Genomic DNA, 19,402 nt, shown 5'->3' with positions numbered 1-19,402 from the left:
TTCATAGTTCCCTTCTGTGAGTGATGTTCTTTACTCTCTGAATCTCAGTCTCAGGAGTCATTTCTTAAAGGAGATCATTTTGTCTACCCCAAGCTATAGTCTTTTATTTCACATTGTTCTCCTTAAACTCTTTATTTTTTTTCTTTTTATGTGCAAGTATGCTTGTCAGGTGCTCTTAGAGATGCTTTTGAGGAAGGGATTACATCTTATATTTCTGTGTACAATAGGATTTCCCCAAACAACAGGTGTTTAATAAATGTTTTAGATGATGATAATGATGATGAAGACCATGAGGATAACAGTACCAAGGCTCTGGATGGTCTGCTTCTTATTTAGCTTACAGGATATACTTTTGCCTATACTGAATTTTTAAAAGGCCACATTAGAGGGATGGCAGGATCTTTGAGCACTCTCCTCAGTCACCTCAGTGTGAGAAAGTTATGCATATGACAAATGAATAATTTTAATTGGTAAGCTTACTCATCTGGAGATAAAAGAGTGTTATAGGCTTCACTGAAACATCTTTGGGGTTGGAGGTTAGAGCTCCCAAGAGGCAATATTTTAGCACCTATCTCCACTGAGCTGCCAAGAACAATGATTTTAGGTGTGAGACTATGGACTTCTCCCAGAGGGCTTCTCACAGACTTCGTTAAGGTCAAGGGAACCATCTGGAACTGAAACGAGAGATCTATTGATAGCTAGGGGAAGGACTGAGGGAGAAAGAGCTTACTGAGGGACAAATGGCCTCTGGTCCCTCTTGTGTGAAATTTTTCCCCTTAGCCTTGCTGTTCTCTATTTAGTTTTTTAAAAATCAAAAATGAAAACAAAACACAAGTAAAATAAATAGTAATGAGAGAAGAAATAATAAAAGGTAACATTTGAAAAAATATTTGTGAAGCAGTTAAAAAATGAAAATCTACTAAGGGTCAAGAGGAGAATTTTCTGTTGAATTGGAAGGCCCAGAAGATACCAACAAATGACCCAAACTGTTCAAGCAAAAAATTCAGGAAGATTTTTCTTGAGAGAAATGTTGGGGGCGCTAAGTATAGTGCCTGCCAAAACCTAGCAGAGGGTTTATCAAAGGGTTTTTTAGGGTCCTTGTTCTTCAGCTTTAGCTGCAGGTAGGCATGGGGGGGACCACTCAGAAACAGTTCTTTTGATGCTCCACCTCCAGCCTTAAAATTAAAACAAATTTACGCAAACCCCAATTCCTCTCTTTCTCTCTCTTCTTCAATCCCAAGCAAAGGTAGATCCAGCCTACCAGCAACCACTCATATTTAAATATTCTCCTTATTTTTGTAGATCTGTGCCTTGTTTTTGTTGACATCCACTGAAATACTCATTACCTTGGTTAGAAGATAGAGGGCAGAATAAAAAGTGCATCCCAGGAAGAGTTCGAATGTCACCTAGAAAGGCAAGTTTGAAGTCAATGCCTAAAATGTTTATCGCACTTGAGTTTCCTCTGGAGCACTTCCCCAGAGATCAAATTCATCAAAACTCAGGAGTCTCCTTTCCCCTCAGAGTGGATGATATTCTCACATTGTTTACTCTGCAGTGAAATGGGGAAGTCCCTCTTGAAGTTCCAAGTCTCGCAGAATTCGAAAATGGGGAAATGGCATGTCGGGGTTCAGAATCACACATCTGTACATACACATGACTGGTTACTCACAGATAGCAAGGGCTCAAAGTACGTGTTTTAGAAATTATGTAAATATGAGATTGGCTGGGAGAACATGGCGGACAAATAACAGCAGCCACAGAGGTTCTCTGAGAGTACCAGCTTAGAATCCAGGAGTGGTGTGGTGTAGGGAGTCCTAAGCGAGGGGAGATGTACCCTGCCAACCCAGGAATGAACTAAGCTGAGAGAAACCAACTGGAAATGCAATCCTGATGCTATAACAGGAACAGATAAAATCTCAGCGCTGAAGCTGGATCCCATGCCATTGGAAGCCGCGATTTGAATTTCCTGCTGCCGATACTGCGTCCCAATCAGCACAGCAGGGAGAGAGACGCGTGAAAGCTCTCAGAGCGGGAATCGCTGAACTAAATGGCATTGAGAGCGGGACTGGTAGCGAGCCCTGCATCAACCTGCAGTAAGCTAGAGAAATGGGGACCCTTTCATAGAGTAGGAGGCTCCAACAGAGGACATTCTGGGAATGGGCAGACTAGCTGGAACAGGACCCTGCAGTGACTTACAGGGCATCTAAGCATATTCCCCTCTCAAGTGGGATTGGTGGGGAGTGCTTGGCCTGGTGATGCCGTGGACTAAGATCCAGTAGGCTAGCCCAAATCAGGTCCCTGCACCTGGTGGTGCACCCTAGCAGTGAAGCCTTTACTAGGTTGATCTGGAGGAATGGGCCCAGCAGAGGCTGCCCAGGTCTGTGTCTCCCTAGTACACTGCAGTGGGAGGGAACACCTACCTGGCGGATTCAAACAAACTGTAACAGACAAAGAGAAAAAAAAAAAAAAAAAAAAAACCCTGGGCCTCCTACATACACTTGTATGGAAGGAACAAAAAGTATGGGAAGAGGGAGCAACAAGAAAGGGTCCTCAGTCCCCAATCCTGAGAACACTGATCCAGGAAAGGTAAATGCAAAAGAGAATGAAGACAGAAAACATGCAATATCAGACACAGCACCAATAGACATAAAGCAGTATCTCCAGAGCCTCATAGATGAGTTCAAAAATGAAGTATTTAATGAAATAAAGCAAGAAATAAGTAGAATAGTTAGAGAAATGCTATGCACCGCCCAAGAAAAAAACAGATGGTGGAAGAACAGAAAAAAAGGAGAGAATTGTTTGATGGAGAAAATAGAGAAAACAGAATACGTGAAGCAATACATGAACCAGGAAACTAAAAACTCTATTGAAAGCTGGCATAACAGCTTGAAAGAAACTAAGGATAGATTATCAGAACTGGAGGACAGATTTGTAAGGTGGGAGCATGAAATGAAAAACTTCTTAAAAATAATAAGAAAACAAACAGCAATAATACAAAGACTAGAAGATGATAAGAGGATCTATAACTTAAGAATTAAGAACACAAAAGGAGTAGGGACACAAACAAATGAACTACAAAGCCTATTCACAGAAATAATCCAGGAGAATTTCCCTAATTTAGCAAAAGGTAAAGATACTCAGATGTATGAGGCATACAGGACCCCAGCCACCTACAACCCAAACAGAGCTACACCCAGGCATATAATAATCAAAATTCCAGAAATCCAATATAAGAACAGAATATTAAAAGCTGTCAGAGACAAGAAATAAATCACTTACAAGGGAACACCCACCAGAATTACAGCAGACTTCTCGGCACAAACCATCAAATCACGAAGAGCGTGGGGGGAAATAATTCAAGCTCTGAAAGATAATAACTTTCAGCCAAGATTGATATATCCTGCACAACTGTCCCTAGAAATTGATGGAAAACCAAGGTGCTTCCAGGATAAAGAGGAACTAGGGGAATTTGCAACCACCAGTTCAACTCTACAGAGATTACTGCAGGATATTCTAAAAATGAAAAATACCAAGATTCCAGAAACAGTGGCAGAGAGGCCACAATGAATGGAGCAGAAAGCGAAATGAAGAGGACAAATTGACAACTAATGACAGAAAAGAGCTCAACAGAAATGAGGCAGAGAAGGTTGGATGCTAGGAACAGCCACTTTGGAGAAAACAAGACATCATAATAGGTAGTACTGATTTAATATCCTCTTGTTTTGAAGTCCCATCAAGCTTTTGTTCTTCTGTCTCCATCGGTTTTAACCTGTTGTATCTTATTGGATTTTATTATATGTGATAATATAAACAGAAACTTTTATAGACAAGGAGATTATACAGAAACCATTGTTCATTTTCTGTTAGTTGATTCTAAATACCCTGTAATACTGTCATTCTCTTGAATGGTTTTACATTGTCTTGATATGTTTGATGCTACAGTATACGAAGTTATACACAAAGATTTTAAGGAAAGAGACACTATGGTAACTACTTTTATGTCGATATTATCTTGTGGTGAAACATAAAGAGTATTGTTGCTTTGGAGAATAGCAGTAGGAAAACTACAGAAAAAGCTCTTTCTTCCTTCGCTTGCCTTCCCCTCATCATGGTTTTCTAGTTTATGGTGTGGTGCTTTGTGAATGGTGCTAGGAAATTTTAACTTCCAGCTTTTCTGTAGAGGCAGGCCAGTGGGTCGCTCATCTTTGTCTCCAGCCCCACTCGGGACTCCCATTTATTTTCCTAACATGGGTGAACTTCTCTCCCCTAAGTTTATGAGGCCCGAGGGCTTCAAACCACAACCTTACCTGTTTACTGTGAACTCTCTCTGAGGGACCCTGCCCCTGGGCCCGCCATTTTTATTATTTGCGTTCTTCTCTCATCCTCTGGACTTCTGACTGGTGTTTCTTTATTTCTTTTTCCACAAGTTTACCTCCTCTCTTATTGTGGAATATGTGTAATAAAACCCAGATTGAACGTGTTACTCTTTACCTTAGGACTTTCAGGGGCTCTTCTCTAAAGAATGGAGTCCAGCCTTCTGGCTAGATCCATCAATTCTTCCCGAGTCTAGTCTTTGCCGGTTTCGCAGGAATCTTTTCCCACTGTGGTGATCAGGCAGCCTTATGCTCCAGCCTGGAAAATTCTCTTGCCCTCTCACGACGTACTCTGCTCTTTCTAGCTTCTGTGCTTTTGAAAACTTCTTCCACTGCTGAGAATGCCCTTTTCATACTGTATTGATACCTGGTAGTTGACACTTTCCTGGGTAGTTGTGGCTAGTTTTGGAAGCTGCTCTCTCTGTGGGTTCAGCAGTAAACCCTGAGTATTCAATGACAGGCCCACCTTGGTCACTGTGTCCTCCAGGCTTCAGGTTCCCTGGGGGCCAGAACTGACAACTCTGTTTTCCTTACCTGACATAGTCAGGCCTCTAGTGGCACTCCATAAATGTTTATTGATAGAAAAGTATAAATTAACTCGATTCCGGTAGAAGGTAGGATTGCCTTTAGGAATAGCCTGAACTGATATGTCCTTAAAACATATCAGTGGTGAAAAGTAGTTAATCAGAACTAGGACAAGACCTTAGCAGTGACCTGCTTCAACTGGCAGGCTTATACCTTCGACACTGCCCCCTAACTTACTTGGGAGCAGGAGGCATTGGAACCCATGCAAGTCCCAGTTCCCAGTTTAAGAGCTTTAACTGATGCATCTATTCAAAGTGTCCAAAGTAGGAACTACATGTGATACTCTCACGCCACAGATGTAACCTGCCATAGGAGTGCTCGTTAATACAACTGAATTCTGAAACTGAAACAAAAACCATTATACTTGATCCCTGGACAGCAAAACAGCTTGAAAAAGTCTGATTACACATTTCAACAGTTCATGAGGCTGTTAGGAGTCACAGGAAAAGACAAGAGGCCAGGAGCCATGTGGAGAATTTAGGGACGATCACATTCAGATCATCAGACCGAACTTAGGGCTGCCTATTTAAGCAATGTGAACACAGAGAAGCTGAGGCAGGAGGATCACAAGTCGGAGCCTGAGCAACTTGGTGATTTATGGAGATTCTGTCTCAAAATAAACAAAAAAGGAAACAAAGCAAAACAAAAACTAAAAAGGGCTGAGGTTGTCCCTCAAGGCAAAGGCCTTGTATCACAAACAACAACACAGTGACAAGACAATGTGAAATCCTTTGGTCTGAAAACAATCTGTCCGTGGGTGCCTGTGACCAGCTTGTCCCGTGGGATCCCCAAGTTCTTCCTCTGAGTGGGCCACACTGAGAACTCCACAGAAAAGGCCTGTCTTCCAGTGTTCGTGGACCCTCTTGTCAGGTCTTTCCAGAAGGCCAGGGATGACTGAAAGCAAAAGGAAACAAAATTTTAAAACTCCACTGTTGTCCAACCTGAGGGAAAAAATTAGAATTTGAGAGCAAGAGTTTATTTAATTTTAAGATATCTAATGGGAAATAGAATGGGAAATGGGAGCTAGATTTTTTTTTTTTTTAAAGGAAGGGAACCAAGAGGTGGAAGGAGGGGAAGGGGCCAAAATAGGAATTAAGACACACGTCATGTATGTGTACAGGTTCCCCATGAGGAATCATTATGACCTGCAGGCATGTACCAATAAAAGTAAAATATTAACTAGAAAAAAAGGGAATTTTGTAAGTTATTCTCAGGCTTGACAGTATATAAAAATTCATTGTATAATTAAGGAAAAAATTCACTTTAATTTGAAAATTAGCCGAGAATGTATTAAGTGCTAAGCACATTACTCTATTTACAGATGAGGAGGGAAGCTTGAAGGGGCAAAGACTGGGCCGAGGTGCCTAGGGCCTAGGTTTGTGGGCACCATAATCCCTAAACTGTGCTCTGGCTTCCGTCAGAGTGGCTAAAGGATTCCAGGCTCCTTATGGTAGCAGAATTAATTTCCCAGTGCCAGAAGAAGGGGGATCCCGTCCCACAGTGGCTGGGGGATGGTGCAGCTATGGAAGGAAGAAGATTCAGTTCTAGTTCTGGTGAAGGTCTGGAACAGTTTTAGTGAGAATGGTGGGGAGAATGGGAGAAAAGGAAAGATTTATTAGATGCCTGGGCTGTGTGCTTGTTATTTCCACGCAGCATCTCTGGGAACCCCCAGTTTCTGTATCAAAGATGGCGGAAAGCTGACCAGAGCAGAGATTAACATGAGTTACTGTTTACTCCAGAATCCCTTACTTTTGGAGGGATAAGACTGTAAACCAATAAATAGCTGTGCAGTTTGTTGCAGGAAATTCCCGCTGTCATTAATCTAAGGCAACAGGCAAAGCACTGGCTATTCAAGTAACACTTGACTTGCCAGGCCTCGATTCAAGGCCTTTGCACTGCTCTGCCCACCACCTTGAGGCTGTCCTGTTACAGCGACTGCCAGTCTCAAGCATCCTGCCCTGAATGACCTGCTGGAACCACTTGTACCCACACCTGAAAGCACTGTCAGCATTTCCCTTTTCCCTTCTGAGACACTTCAGAGACTCTTAGGACAATGTTCCTTCCCCAAGCAGTTTGGCTTTGGTGGATCCCAGATGATCTGGAGACACTGCGGGCAGGGCAGCACTGGGCATTTTCAATCTCCCTTTATTAAAGTGGAAGCTGAGACCCTGGCAGACTAAGTCACACTGAGCTTAGTGACATTTTATGCCAATAAACGTGGCAGAAGCAGATTCAAATCTAGATGTCTGCCCTCTAAGACCACATCACTGCTGAAAAGAGGAGGGACCCACGTAGGCTTATAAAGAGTAGGATTTGCTTGTTTTCAACTGATAACAACAAATTTAACCATTATTTAAGCCACAGTGATTTTCTTCCCTTTACTGTCTATTGTCTTGCATGACTTTATCTAAATAAGTTGCAAGCATAGTAGAAAAGGACCCTATAAGGTTTTTTTTTATTGTATAAAGATGCATAACATAAAACTCACCACTTAAACCTAGACTCTAAAGTGCAGTTTGGTAGTATTTAGAACATCAAAATGTTATATGAGCATCATTATCATTTATTTCCACAAGATCACCCCAAAAGGAAACTGTCCCCACTAAGCAACAACTTTATTCCCCTCCTGCCAGCTCCCAATAACCACCAGCCCACATTCTGCCTTTGTGAATTTACATGTTCTGCATGTAATGCTTGATGTTTGGGTCACATATATGATAGCGGTCCAATAAGATTATATTACCTAGTGACACTGTAGCCATCTTAGTTTGTATAATTACCCCCTATGATGTTCTCACAGCAAGGAAATTGCCTGAAGACACATGTCAAAGAATGTACCTCAGTCATCCAGAAGTAGGTGGTGTTTTCTATATAAATAGAGCAACGCAGTGTGGGTTCCGGCTGCTTTGACTTAATGTACTATTTTCCAGGTCATATCAGGTTCTGTGTTCTGGAATATTTAAGGTATATTTTGGACAGCGATTAGCAACAAATGAGCAAGTCCAATGCATTAATTATTATGCATGGGAATATCTTTCCTACTGGCAGGGAAGAAGCAGTCTTCCTCCGTAACAATGAGAGGGGAGACATCTTCACATCTCTTGGCCACTTGATCTGAGGAGGAGCGCTCCATCACCTCCACCCAGCTCTGCCTGAGGCCGGCTGGAGCCTGTCTGCAGAACCTGACAAGTAGCACTGCAGGAGGGGCGAGAGGTCAAGCACTCAGATGTTTTGAGGACAACAGGGTGAGCTGTGGGATGAAGTCAGGAGGCAGGGTGAGGCTGTAGGTGGATTCCACTGTGCTGGAGGAAATAGAAGCCACTGAGAAGTTTTCCTGCCCATGCCTGGAGGGAGCCACTGTGTACTTAATGTCTCTAGGAAAGGAAGCCAGTCTTTTCAGTGAGCTCCTGGAGTTCATACCCTCCTTCTGTGAGCTGCCAAGACTGCTATCCGTGAGCCTCCTTGATACTTGGGCTGAAAACGATGCTCTTCATGAATTGTTCTGATAAGCGTACAGAAGAAAATGTATACTGCAACTCACTCAGAATTCTCTCCTATCAGAAGCCTCAAAATGTCAAGCAAACAAAAATATTGCATGCTTACTACTGTTAAATTTAAATTATGATTTGATGCCAAAGACAAATATAAATCTTTTTTTCCAGTGACAGCGCAACACTTAGAAAATTTACTTGATAATTTCCTTTCCCAGTTACTGTCAAATTGAAAATGGATGTTTGATGTATTTATGAGTAGGAAATTTCATGCGTTTTCCTCAGAGAATTCCTTTTTCTTTTTTATCCCTCTCTGAGTTTTGCATGATATAGGAAATAAAAATATAAAGTGGAAAACTAACAAAGTCATTACTTCTCTTTCCAATCTTTAGAATGAAGGTAAAACATCACTATGAACTAAAAAATATTTATCTTATAATTACTGCACAGAAAAATCATAAACTGAGATAACTGTCACAGAAGCCACTGAGGCATATGACCATTCAATTTAGGGAGCAGCTTAAAATACAGACATTCTCTGCAGTATTAAGATTGCTGTGAAATTTTAAAACATTCTCTTTCTTTTCAAATATGGCAAACATCTGAGGCGGGAGTTCTTACAGGACCCCTTGAAAATGACAGCAACACTTTTCACATGTGGATATACATTCTGAGGTGACAACCAGAATCTTTTTCCTTCTGTAAGAGTTGGTGATTCAAGAATAAGAAGACTCCTTGCTGTAAGAGGTGGGTGGACTACTACAGTGAGTTTTTAAAGGTTTCCTCCTTTCTGAGAGTCCATAAAATCAGCTATGTGTTAATCAAGAATTTTTTTCTTAGTTAATAAGGTGACCCTGGCAAACAAAGGTTGCCCGTATAACATATTATAATTATAATTACAATTAGAACATATCATTGACTATTGACAATGAGCAAAAATTTGCCCAAATTTTTATGTCATTATGCCTCTGGCTATTAATTTCATTAATTTTTCTGAATAGGATGCAGCCTGTTTTTCCAGAATCTCCTCAGTTTAAAAAAAAGTATGAGACTTTATTTTAATCATAGGCTTTATTTTTAAATAACAGTACTTTATGTGATATTATTCAGTAAGTCTAAATATGTTTCATGGTCATCCCTAATCAGTAGGTGACATTCTGTAAAGGAAGGTTCCACCACACAAGTCTGCAATTTCATATTCCAAATTCCTCAGTCCAAAAAGTTATGGAGATAGAGTTTTTCTGTAACTCCTTGGCAGTTAACCTGGCCTTACTTGAACTTACTTGGCAGAAAGATGTGACTTGAGCTGGCATGGGTCTATTTATAGTCTTTATCTATCCACTTAGTATTAACAATCATCTATTTTTTAGCAGAGACATTAATGTTTGATTATAGGATGCTGACCTAGACTCTGCTTAGATGTCACATAATGTCTAGTATGTACTATACTACCTCCTTAAAGTTCAAAAAAATCTGAATTTTGAAATACATTTGGCCCCTCCAGTCTTTGGATAAAGCTTATGGACCTAGTCCATATATTTTGCCTAAAAAAAATACACTGTATAGATAAATAGAACATTAATTTTGATATTTTCAATACTTGTGAGTTTATGTGGCCACTCTTAAAGCGGAACATAATATTCTCTCATCTTCTCAAACTGTGTTTATATAAAGCAAGTTAATTCTGATTTTTGAAATAATGACCCTTTAAAAGTACTTCACTTTTTCTCTAGCAGTGTTTTGAAAGTATAGGTAAGAGGGAACAAGCGAGAGTAGCAGCTTTCAGAAAAATAACTACTGCGTGATCTCACTAGAGTGTAAAATCTAAAAATATCAAACTCTTAAAAGTAGAGAGGGCTAGAGAGAGGTCAAACAAGGAAAAAGGAGATGTTGGTCAAATGGCACAAAGGTTCCAGTAAGACAGGAGGAATAAGTCCCAGCAATCAGCTTGTACTGCCTAGTGAATATATTTAGTTATAAGGTATTGTGCAATTCAAAATTGCTAAAACAGTAGACTGTAAATGTTCCCATCACTAAGGAAGAGTAAATACATAAGGTAATGGATATGATAATTAGCCTGGTTAAATCATGGCACAATGCAAAATATATATCACATTGTACCCCGTAAGTATATACAATTATTTTTATTTTTAAAATTTTTTTGTCTTTTTCTTTTTTATTGGTACCAAGGATCGAACTCACGACTGCCGCTTTCAAGGCAGGCACTTATGCCGGTGAGCTAAATCCCCAGGCCCTAAGTATATACAATTATTATTTGTGAAGTAAACATTAAAAAATAAATGAACACAAAAATAAACAACAGAAAAGAGAACCTGCCTGATTTTGAAGATTGTCTATCTTGCTCTGTACTCTGTACAACCCAGTACGTAGAGATAAAATAGGTGAATAAATAATTATATAATAACTATAATACAGTAAAACATATTACTACATTGGTTGGAAGCAAGAAGTCTAAGGGTATAATAACCTTTTATGACATCGATTTCAAACTTTGTTCTACAATTGTAGTCTAAAATGTGTGGCATTGAACCCAATTCTTCAGTGCCTCCACAAATGTTGTAACTTTTCTTCCCTAGCTAAATATGATTCCACTTTCAGACACCTGACCAGAGTTCCAGCTTAGGGTGACCCTATGTGGCATTTTTGGAGGATCAGTTAGCTAAGATGGATCAGGATAAAGTATTCGGTATATCAGATAAGCAAATCAGAGAAAGAAAGTTTGAATGGTGGCTAGACATATATTTCATGTGTTTCAGGAAAAGGACCATTGAATAAAATGGAATTAATGCTATTTATCTGCTAGAAGATCAATAGACTCAAATATGTGGTTCCCATACTGTAGAACATGAACCAGGAGCTTTGCTACAGAAAAAGGGCTTCCATTGCAGAATTGGGAGGCAGTAAAATATCATCCTTTCTCCCAGACCTCTATTAACTCAGAAATAATGGATGAAAGCAGAGGTATGAGGCCCTCATAAAAACACAGGCAGGTCAACAAGACCATGACTTGCAGAGTTCTCTTAATTTCTATAAAGGGAGAATGTGTCTGTTGGAAAGTTTGGCAGAGCAAAAGATAAACACGTGACTACTGGTAATAGTAAAAGCAAAGAGAGTCAAATGCCGGCCCTGCTCATGCAAGCCCTATTTAGGGGCGAAAGGCATGTTGGCCTCAGGGCCAGAGGGCTTCGAGCATTCCAAGCCACGGTAGAGATGGGTGTATTGGGAAATCTGTGTAGCAGCTCTTGGTTCTGGTCCCGTGCTTGCTAAGACCCTTTATATTAGAATTATCTTCCCGGAATGTAGAGAGAGAATGTCTGATCATGCTCAAATGTATGCCACAGGTCTTGTGACAGCTACAATGTGAATTATTAAAGTGGGCTTCTGATTTTATATATCAGTCTCAGGAATTGACGCAGAGAAATGCATCTAAACCAAATAGGTTTGAAAGTGTCCACAGGCCTTAACCCCCTTCCCCGCCACAGAGGTCTCCCTAGTCAGCTGCCTGGCTCCCAGCTTCCCAGCTGGTTCTGTGTGAAGTGTCTCACGAACAATAATCCCAGTAAGGTAATGCAAATACAGTGCTACTTAAAACAAAGTCTGCTTTACTGAGAACATGTATACAGACAATACACAGAGGAAAGAATAACAGGTAAAGTCTTAATGCTTTATCCAGTGGAATTTTGGCAATAAAATTTCCCTTGGAATAGCTACAGATCTCTCTCTCTTTCTCTCTCTCTCTCTGTCTGTCTCCCTCTGTCTGTCTCTCTCTGTATCTCTGTCTCTCTCTTATTGAGAAGGGATGATAATGAAGATGATGCTTAGGACCTGTTACAAGTGGAAAAGACCAGAGAAGAACTTTTCAGAGAACTGTGCTGTGTTTGCCTCCAACCACACTGTTAATGAATAAATTAAAATTTCTTGCAGTACAGACTACAGAAATAAGATTTAAAATAGGAATCTATACATCAGTGAATGGTAGTCTGATTTTCTTAGAGAAGTTGACTTTTTTGAATTTCAGCCAGAATTCTTGGTCCAGTGGCAAGGGCTTTCTCCTTCTGTGGTATTCAGGGAGAAAACCAGTTGTAGGTCTGTGTTCAAAATGAAAACAAGCCCCTGTAGAAAAATTATAACAAGTGACCAAAAAAATCAAGTGCTTTGTGCATTGATTAATGGCCTAGAACTTAGAACATGCAGTTCTTATTTAACAGAGCTCGGGAGAAGACTATTTTTCAAGAAAAGAAATGGACATGAACCACATACTACCTTCATATTCATTGAATTTATGTTGCTTAGGTAAAGGATTCCAGCAGTGCCATTTCTAGAACTAAACTTATTTCTTAGAAATATTTGGATAACAATCCCACCATTTCCTGTGACACTGGCAGAGGTTACACCATGTTTACTGCAATTTGCAGATTTGTACTTTTCTTGGAGAAACTGTAGTTGGGTATTTAAAAACTGGATTCACAAAGGACACAGTGTCTGTCATATCACCTCTTCTTGCAGTGCACAGCCCTCGTTAAGCCTCAGTGTTGCTCAGATCTGGAATGGCTCCCAAAGCCACATGTGTTAGGAACTTAGTTTCCAGCCTGGCATAAGCAAAGGTGGTGGAACCCAGGCAGGGCCTAATGGGAGAGCAGCAGGCGTTTGGGGAATATGTGTCATTCAAGCCCATCTCTTTCTTTCACTTCTTGATTATGAGGCAAACAGCTTTGCTCCACTCTGTGCTCCTCACCAGGATGTGCTACTTCTCCGCAGGCTCAAAAGCAACAGGGCCAACTTGTCCTGGACTCGATCTGCTAAAGCTGCAAGCCAAAATCAATACTTCTCTTGTTAAGTTGATGAGTTGAAGTACTTGTTATACTGATGCAAAGCTAATAAAGGCCTGTTGTCACTATATACCTAGATTCTTGCCAAAGCTAAAAACCTAGTTTCTCCAACTCTAGTACAATTCAGTGAATATTCAGAGTATATGTAATAAACCTTGGTCAAAGAAAAAAAAAAAAAAGACAAGGCCTTTATACTAAAAGAGCTTCTATTCCAGTCAAGAACAAAGTCAGGTTGGTGATATGAATAAGACTAATTAAGAAGTCAGCCACCTAGACTTAATCTCTGCTTATTTGTTGCCCTGAACAAACTGTTTGTGCCCCAGTGTTTTATCTCTACAGGGGACATAACCCTCAGCTTTATGCATTTAGAAATCTGCTTGGCAAGGGCTCATTTTTCTAGGTCAGCTCCTGAAATTGATACAATAAAAGCCATGAAGTCAATTTAATAATGAGTTCATACATAAGATTACATAACTCTTAGTTTCCTGATTTGCATGATGAGGTTATTGAATTTACGCAGAAATATTTTGAAGCTGTAGTGAGATGCTACATCCACTAATCACGCCTTCTGATGATAGATGAATCTTTCTAAAGCATCAGTTTTAATCCTGACAGTCTTGTCATACATCTCCACGCTGTCAGGAAGGTGAAAGGCCAATCTTCTGGTCTATTCTGAAATCATCTTCACAGTTTTATTTCTAATTACTCCATCAAAATGAAATATCTGCAAGTAGCTATTCTTTATCTGAATATTCATCTCTGCCACGTATATTTCTGTGCTTTTGTTCACGCGTGTTGTTTTCCTTGTAACTTCCTGTGGATTAGCCTTTTGTGCCAGTGCACCTGCTAGGTTATCAAGCCTCTAGTTTATGTTGCCTTATCATCCACTCCTTCTGCTACTGAGCACTGGACAATTGAGATGGGCTCTAAGTGTATGAAACACACCAGATTTCCACCTTCATGTATATTTACTACTGAATATAAAATGAAACATCTCATTAATGTTTTATATAGATTACATATAGAAACATTAATTTCACCTCTATTTTTACTTTTTCTTTAAAAAAAAAAGACTACTAGAAAATAAACAAAAAAAGAGACCACTAGAAACCACTAGCTTGTATTGTTGCCTTTGCATAGCACTGCTTTAGAGGCCTTCTATCCCATATGCCTGGCTCTTTTTTGTCACATTCCTGGGTGGAGGTCTGAGCTCCCCAGTTAGAGTGACTGCCTTGGGGGCAGGCTCAGAATGTGAGGCTGCAGGTATCCCATATGGCACCGGCACTCAGCATGTAGCACCCTCGGGTAAGACTTGATGAACATATGAGTCACAGAAGACCAATCACAGCAATCCTCTAATAGTTAAGCTCCCAAGGTGTTTTCTGAGCACATTCAATTAAAAAATACTTACTTGTCTTTCTAGGTACATTAACACTCAAAAGATCTGAGAAGCACTGTACATATAACCCTTTTTGACAAGGGGTTACACTGATTGCTTGATTTGAGAAAAAAATTTTGTCCTGTGCTTGCAGGATGCTTTTCAGCAGTACTGTGAAGATTTAGTAGTTTCTGTCCAATGCCTTTCACATTGTAGAGTACTTTTTCTGGTCTGTAGAGTTTTGTGTCATTGGTTTTACTACAGAAATTATCAGCATGTTTTTGGGATGATGGCGTGTTAATGCCACTGGGCCAGGTATGGAGCTTAACGCCTTGTTCATGTTATGTTTGTTTTGGTCTCCAGCAAGAAGTAATCCCTGTAACTGAAGATGGTTCTTAATTGAACAACAGGAAGAATTAAAGGATTTGAAACTGTTTACAAGAAAATTGTTTATAAGAACAAATGGAATTAATTGGTGCCTATAAAGCTGGTATGTGTGGGTTTCATACACATCAACAAAAGGAATTTTAAACAGAATAGTGGCTCAGCCATCAGTTTTCAGATGCACCAAAATCAACCCTGCATCAAAACCCCACAAGGGATTTGGGCTTGCTATAAAAGAAATGTGTTAATAGAGTAAGCTACTATACAGTAGAGTAGGTCTGTAAACTTGCCAGTCTTGGGAGTCTGCATGGATACAAGCATAACCCAGGGGTATTGTCTGTGAAACAGATCAAGAAATTTCACATGCCAGCATCGGGAATTATTTTGTGTGACTCGCTTTACTTAGGTGTGTCTATTTTAAGAAAAAAGAAAAATACATTGTCTTGATTGATCATAAAATCATTTAAGCTTAATGAGTTCTTTTAAAAGAACATCTTACTAAAATACAGTCTACAAAAGCTTTTAAAAAGACCTCAGAGTACAGAAAATGTTATTGGAACATCTATTAATGTCTATTCTTTAAAAGCATTTTTAACAAGCACTTCAAGATTTCAGGTGAGTCCCTGTACTTCACATAACAGATATTTTAAGTCAGTAAAGTTCTTGTAGTTTTGTCACCATTTATAAAACCAAGAGCAAAGAAATCCTATACTCTGCAAGCTATAAAAAGAAAGGTAAGCAGAAATATGGGTTTCAGTACTTCTTATCTCTGAATCACTATTCCAAGAAAGAGAACAACCTAGATAGTTGCTATTAGCTTTTAGAACTCAATGCAAAAATTGTAGAGTTGAGTAACTTTTCAAACTGACTTACTCTTCTCAAAGTGGCTGTAGGTTGAGAATCATTAAACCACCTTGTTTGCAAAGTACACAGCAAACAGGTTTTTTAATCTCCTGTTTGGAAAGAAGATTATTTAATTCAGTTGTGGTTTCTGTGGAATTTTAAGTGCAATAAAAAAAATGAAGGACCATTTGTTTGGATGCATGGAGTATTATATATATTCCTGCAATTCTTATTTGTTCTTTTTCACTTTAAAAGCACCGAGGGATTTTTGTGGGTGGAGCTGCTAAGAAAGGGAAAGGAAGCTCAGGAGGAAGTACTGAAAAGACAGACACAGCAAAGCAAAGAACTCTGTCAGAGCATCTCAAAGCGATAAGCAAAGGCGACTGATCAGGCTTTGTGGGACGTGAACCTGAATCACAAGGAAACAGCATCAGGTTCCCAAGGTCACCAGGCACAGTGGGAAAAGTACAAACATTAATTTCAATTTTTTTCTGCTTGCAGTTGCCACATAATTATGAGCAATACTGAAATTCTCCAGCAGAATTGCAAACTTGACATTTAAAATATATCAGAGGTATAAATTTTGTGTCATAAATAGGAAGAGAAAAGTGTGACATTGCTACTACCAATTAACAGTTACAGGCGTGGGAATGTGGGGAAGAAGGAAAAAAATCGCACGTGCTCAAACATGTTGAAAATCAGAACTTTAGGAAGCCATTCATGAGAAACCAGTGCTGCTAGGAAGAGACTTTATCTAAATGTTCCAGATATTTCAAGCTTATTCAAGAACTGAAGAAATAAATGCTCAGAAAAGAATGCTAGAGAGTACAGTGGACCCAAGACAAGAACTGGGCCCAGGTACAGAAGGTGGAAATGTGATCTCTCCCCAGCATCCAAATGAAGATGAAAGTTTTAAAGCAGCTACTGACAATGCTTTCTCGGGCATTGCTAACATGACTGCAGAGGCCACTGTCTAATCAGCAGTCAAGTGTGAGCTTCTCAAGGCTATTTTTTTCCTAGTCTGTCATTAAAGCAATTGGCTTTGGAAACCTCTTATCTGCTCCCTGCTCAAATGACTGATTCTGACAGATTCTGAACCTGATTTCTCTCCTCCCACAAAAGGAAAAAAAAAAGGATTAATCCACAAAGCATCTATTTATAGTAATAATAATTCTATGATTACATCATAAGGAGTATCTGGTAGAGATTCTCTAAATGAAAGGAGGGTGAATGTGGGTATTTCAGGGGAGGGGCACACAGGTGGAGTTTGATTCAAGATCACTGCAAGGTAGCAACGCTATTTAGGACACACTGAATCTAAAACCAGGAGATTCGGGAGCAATATTCTAGATGGAAATTTAAATAACATGTAGGGTGTGTGTGAAGGGGAAGAAAGAGAAATTAATTTAATTCCATTTGCTGATGTGGCTGGAGCACAACTATTTTTAGGTATAATCCAAACAGTGCATATCTTCTCCATTTTGATTAGTAGAAAATTGGCAGAGAGTCAAAAGAATTAGTATTTCTCAGTACACTATGCCACAGAAATGTACAAATAAAACTACATTATCTGTGCCAGTGTGTTTAAGTTATTGCTAAGGCTTTAATTTTTTTCTCTTCAAAAGAATGAAAAGGCCCAGCTTTGTCAAAGACATTTAAAAGAAAATGAGTCTTTTACAACTAGCAGCAAAGGTTATAGAATAATTTTGTTTAGACCTTTCTTTAAAAGCTCTTACTAAAAATTTAAATGTCAATATTACACAGATACTTTGGATGCCTAATATCCACCTGGAAATTTTACATGTTGTCCGAGGAAGTCGGCACATTCAACCAAATGTGACATTAAAATAAGCTAGGAAAATATGCTTAACGAGGAAAGGTTTCACAGTGATCACATAGAAGTTAATTCCAGTTCCAAAGAAAGCACAGGCTAAAAAATAAACTGCACTGCAAAGTTTTATACTGACAAGTTTACCACAGGGCCAAGCTATATGCTACAGCATGCTCACATTTCTACATTGGAAGCAAAATTTATATATCCAGGAAATTTTGATTATGTCACAGTAGAGGACTTTACAATGCTCAACCGAATTTCCAAGGAATAGCAAGTCAGTAAATGTTGATTACATTTGAGTTCACTGCTTTGATTTTACGTTTATGCCTTAGGTTCTTTGACAAACACAAACCGCCAGGAAAGGGTGACTCTGTATACTCACTGTCCTCCCGCTGCCATCTCTGTGTTTACTATTTCACCAGGATGTGCAGCACTGGCAACTTTCTCTTCCCACTGCCATAGTCTTCGACACTGGCAGACTGGCTTCCTCATTTCCTATCACAAATCAATGTCTGCCTTCCTCAAAAAATAAGAAAGAGTCGTTTTCATGGGTATTTGGAATCACTGACATGGTCTACTTCTGAATCCTTATAATTCCCAGTTATAGAATACAGATCACACAAAAATCTTTTTCTACTTCCCACCAATTCATGTAGACTGGTTCCAAGGTGATAGTGATTTCCTCTAATTCACTAAAGAAATTAAACCTGTCTACAAAGCAGTTGAATTATATTCATTTTAAAAATAGCAGTAAAGATATTAATGACTTTGAAACCTGACATTTGATGGGCCTGTAACGTGCTTTCTGATGGGAATATTTCTTTTTATTTAAATATGAAAACTTATCTACAGAGTAAGTAAAACAATCAGTGAACCAGAAACAGAAGCAATAACCTGATAATTCAGTGTTCTTCAGATAAAACAAAAGACCTCAAGTCTATTAGGTTAAAATAAAAAGGAGATAAAACTCACAACAAAATGTATCTTACATACACAAAGGGAAACAATACTAGAAACAGTTTTTAGGTCAAAGAACAGTATCGTAACATTTCAGCCTGAGACTGATTTTACATTCTCCAAAATAAGTTTCAGTATTTTTCTTTGTTGTTGATTTTTGTCAACCTGGTCTTCCACCCACCTTTTTCTTCTTTTTGCTGAGAAAGAGGTTAAACTTGGGGGCAGTCTTTGTGGAAAGAGCTGCTGTTCCTGTCACCTCCTGCTGGACTTTGCCACACAGGCTACATTAACGTTTCTAAGAAGACTGTCACCTGGGCTTTAGGATATGCCATTGTGAAAAAGGGATGATTGGTCCTGACTTTCCTGAGAAGAGAACTCTCTATTCCTGTTAAAGGGCAGCGTGAACACAAACTTTATATTCTTCATTTAGTACTTTTACTGTATGATTGTAAGATGAAAAACTACTGAAGAATATAAACATTATATAACTTATTTTGAAGAATGTACAATTAACCTCAGGATGGAATTTCACTGCACTTTCCTTACACACTAATCGGATAAAAACATTTTGTTCATTTCATATTGTAATTTTGTTAAGAAATGAAATGATTTCACATTTACTTTTTTTACTTTGACTCACCCACCCAAAACTGCTGAAGTCATTGACTGAACTACACAAGAGAAATATTTTCTGCAGAAGCCCTTTG

General features: G+C 39.2%; 1 long non-coding RNA gene across 1 annotated transcript; it reads right to left on the bottom strand.

Annotated features, from left to right (window-relative positions):
- Positions 1 to 3,835: 3,835 nt before the first annotated feature.
- On the bottom strand, positions 3,836 to 18,114 carry LOC106028819 (uncharacterized). The gene is made up of 2 exons (XR_010046241.1): positions 7,797 to 18,114; positions 3,836 to 5,852 (listed from the first exon to the last, which is right to left on the bottom strand). It is a non-coding gene; the product is annotated as an uncharacterized LOC106028819 (long non-coding RNA).
- Positions 18,115 to 19,402: the final 1,288 nt, after the last annotated feature.

This window comes from Cavia porcellus, unplaced genomic scaffold (genome assembly GCF_034190915.1).
Source record: "Cavia porcellus strain 051 isolate PalLab524CR breed Dunkin Hartley unplaced genomic scaffold, mCavPor4.1 scaffold_2, whole genome shotgun sequence".
In the NCBI taxonomy this organism is placed as follows: domain Eukaryota; kingdom Metazoa; phylum Chordata; class Mammalia; order Rodentia; family Caviidae; genus Cavia; species Cavia porcellus.
Note: the sequence above shows the minus strand (reverse complement) of the source record. Positions and strands in the feature narration are given on the sequence as shown.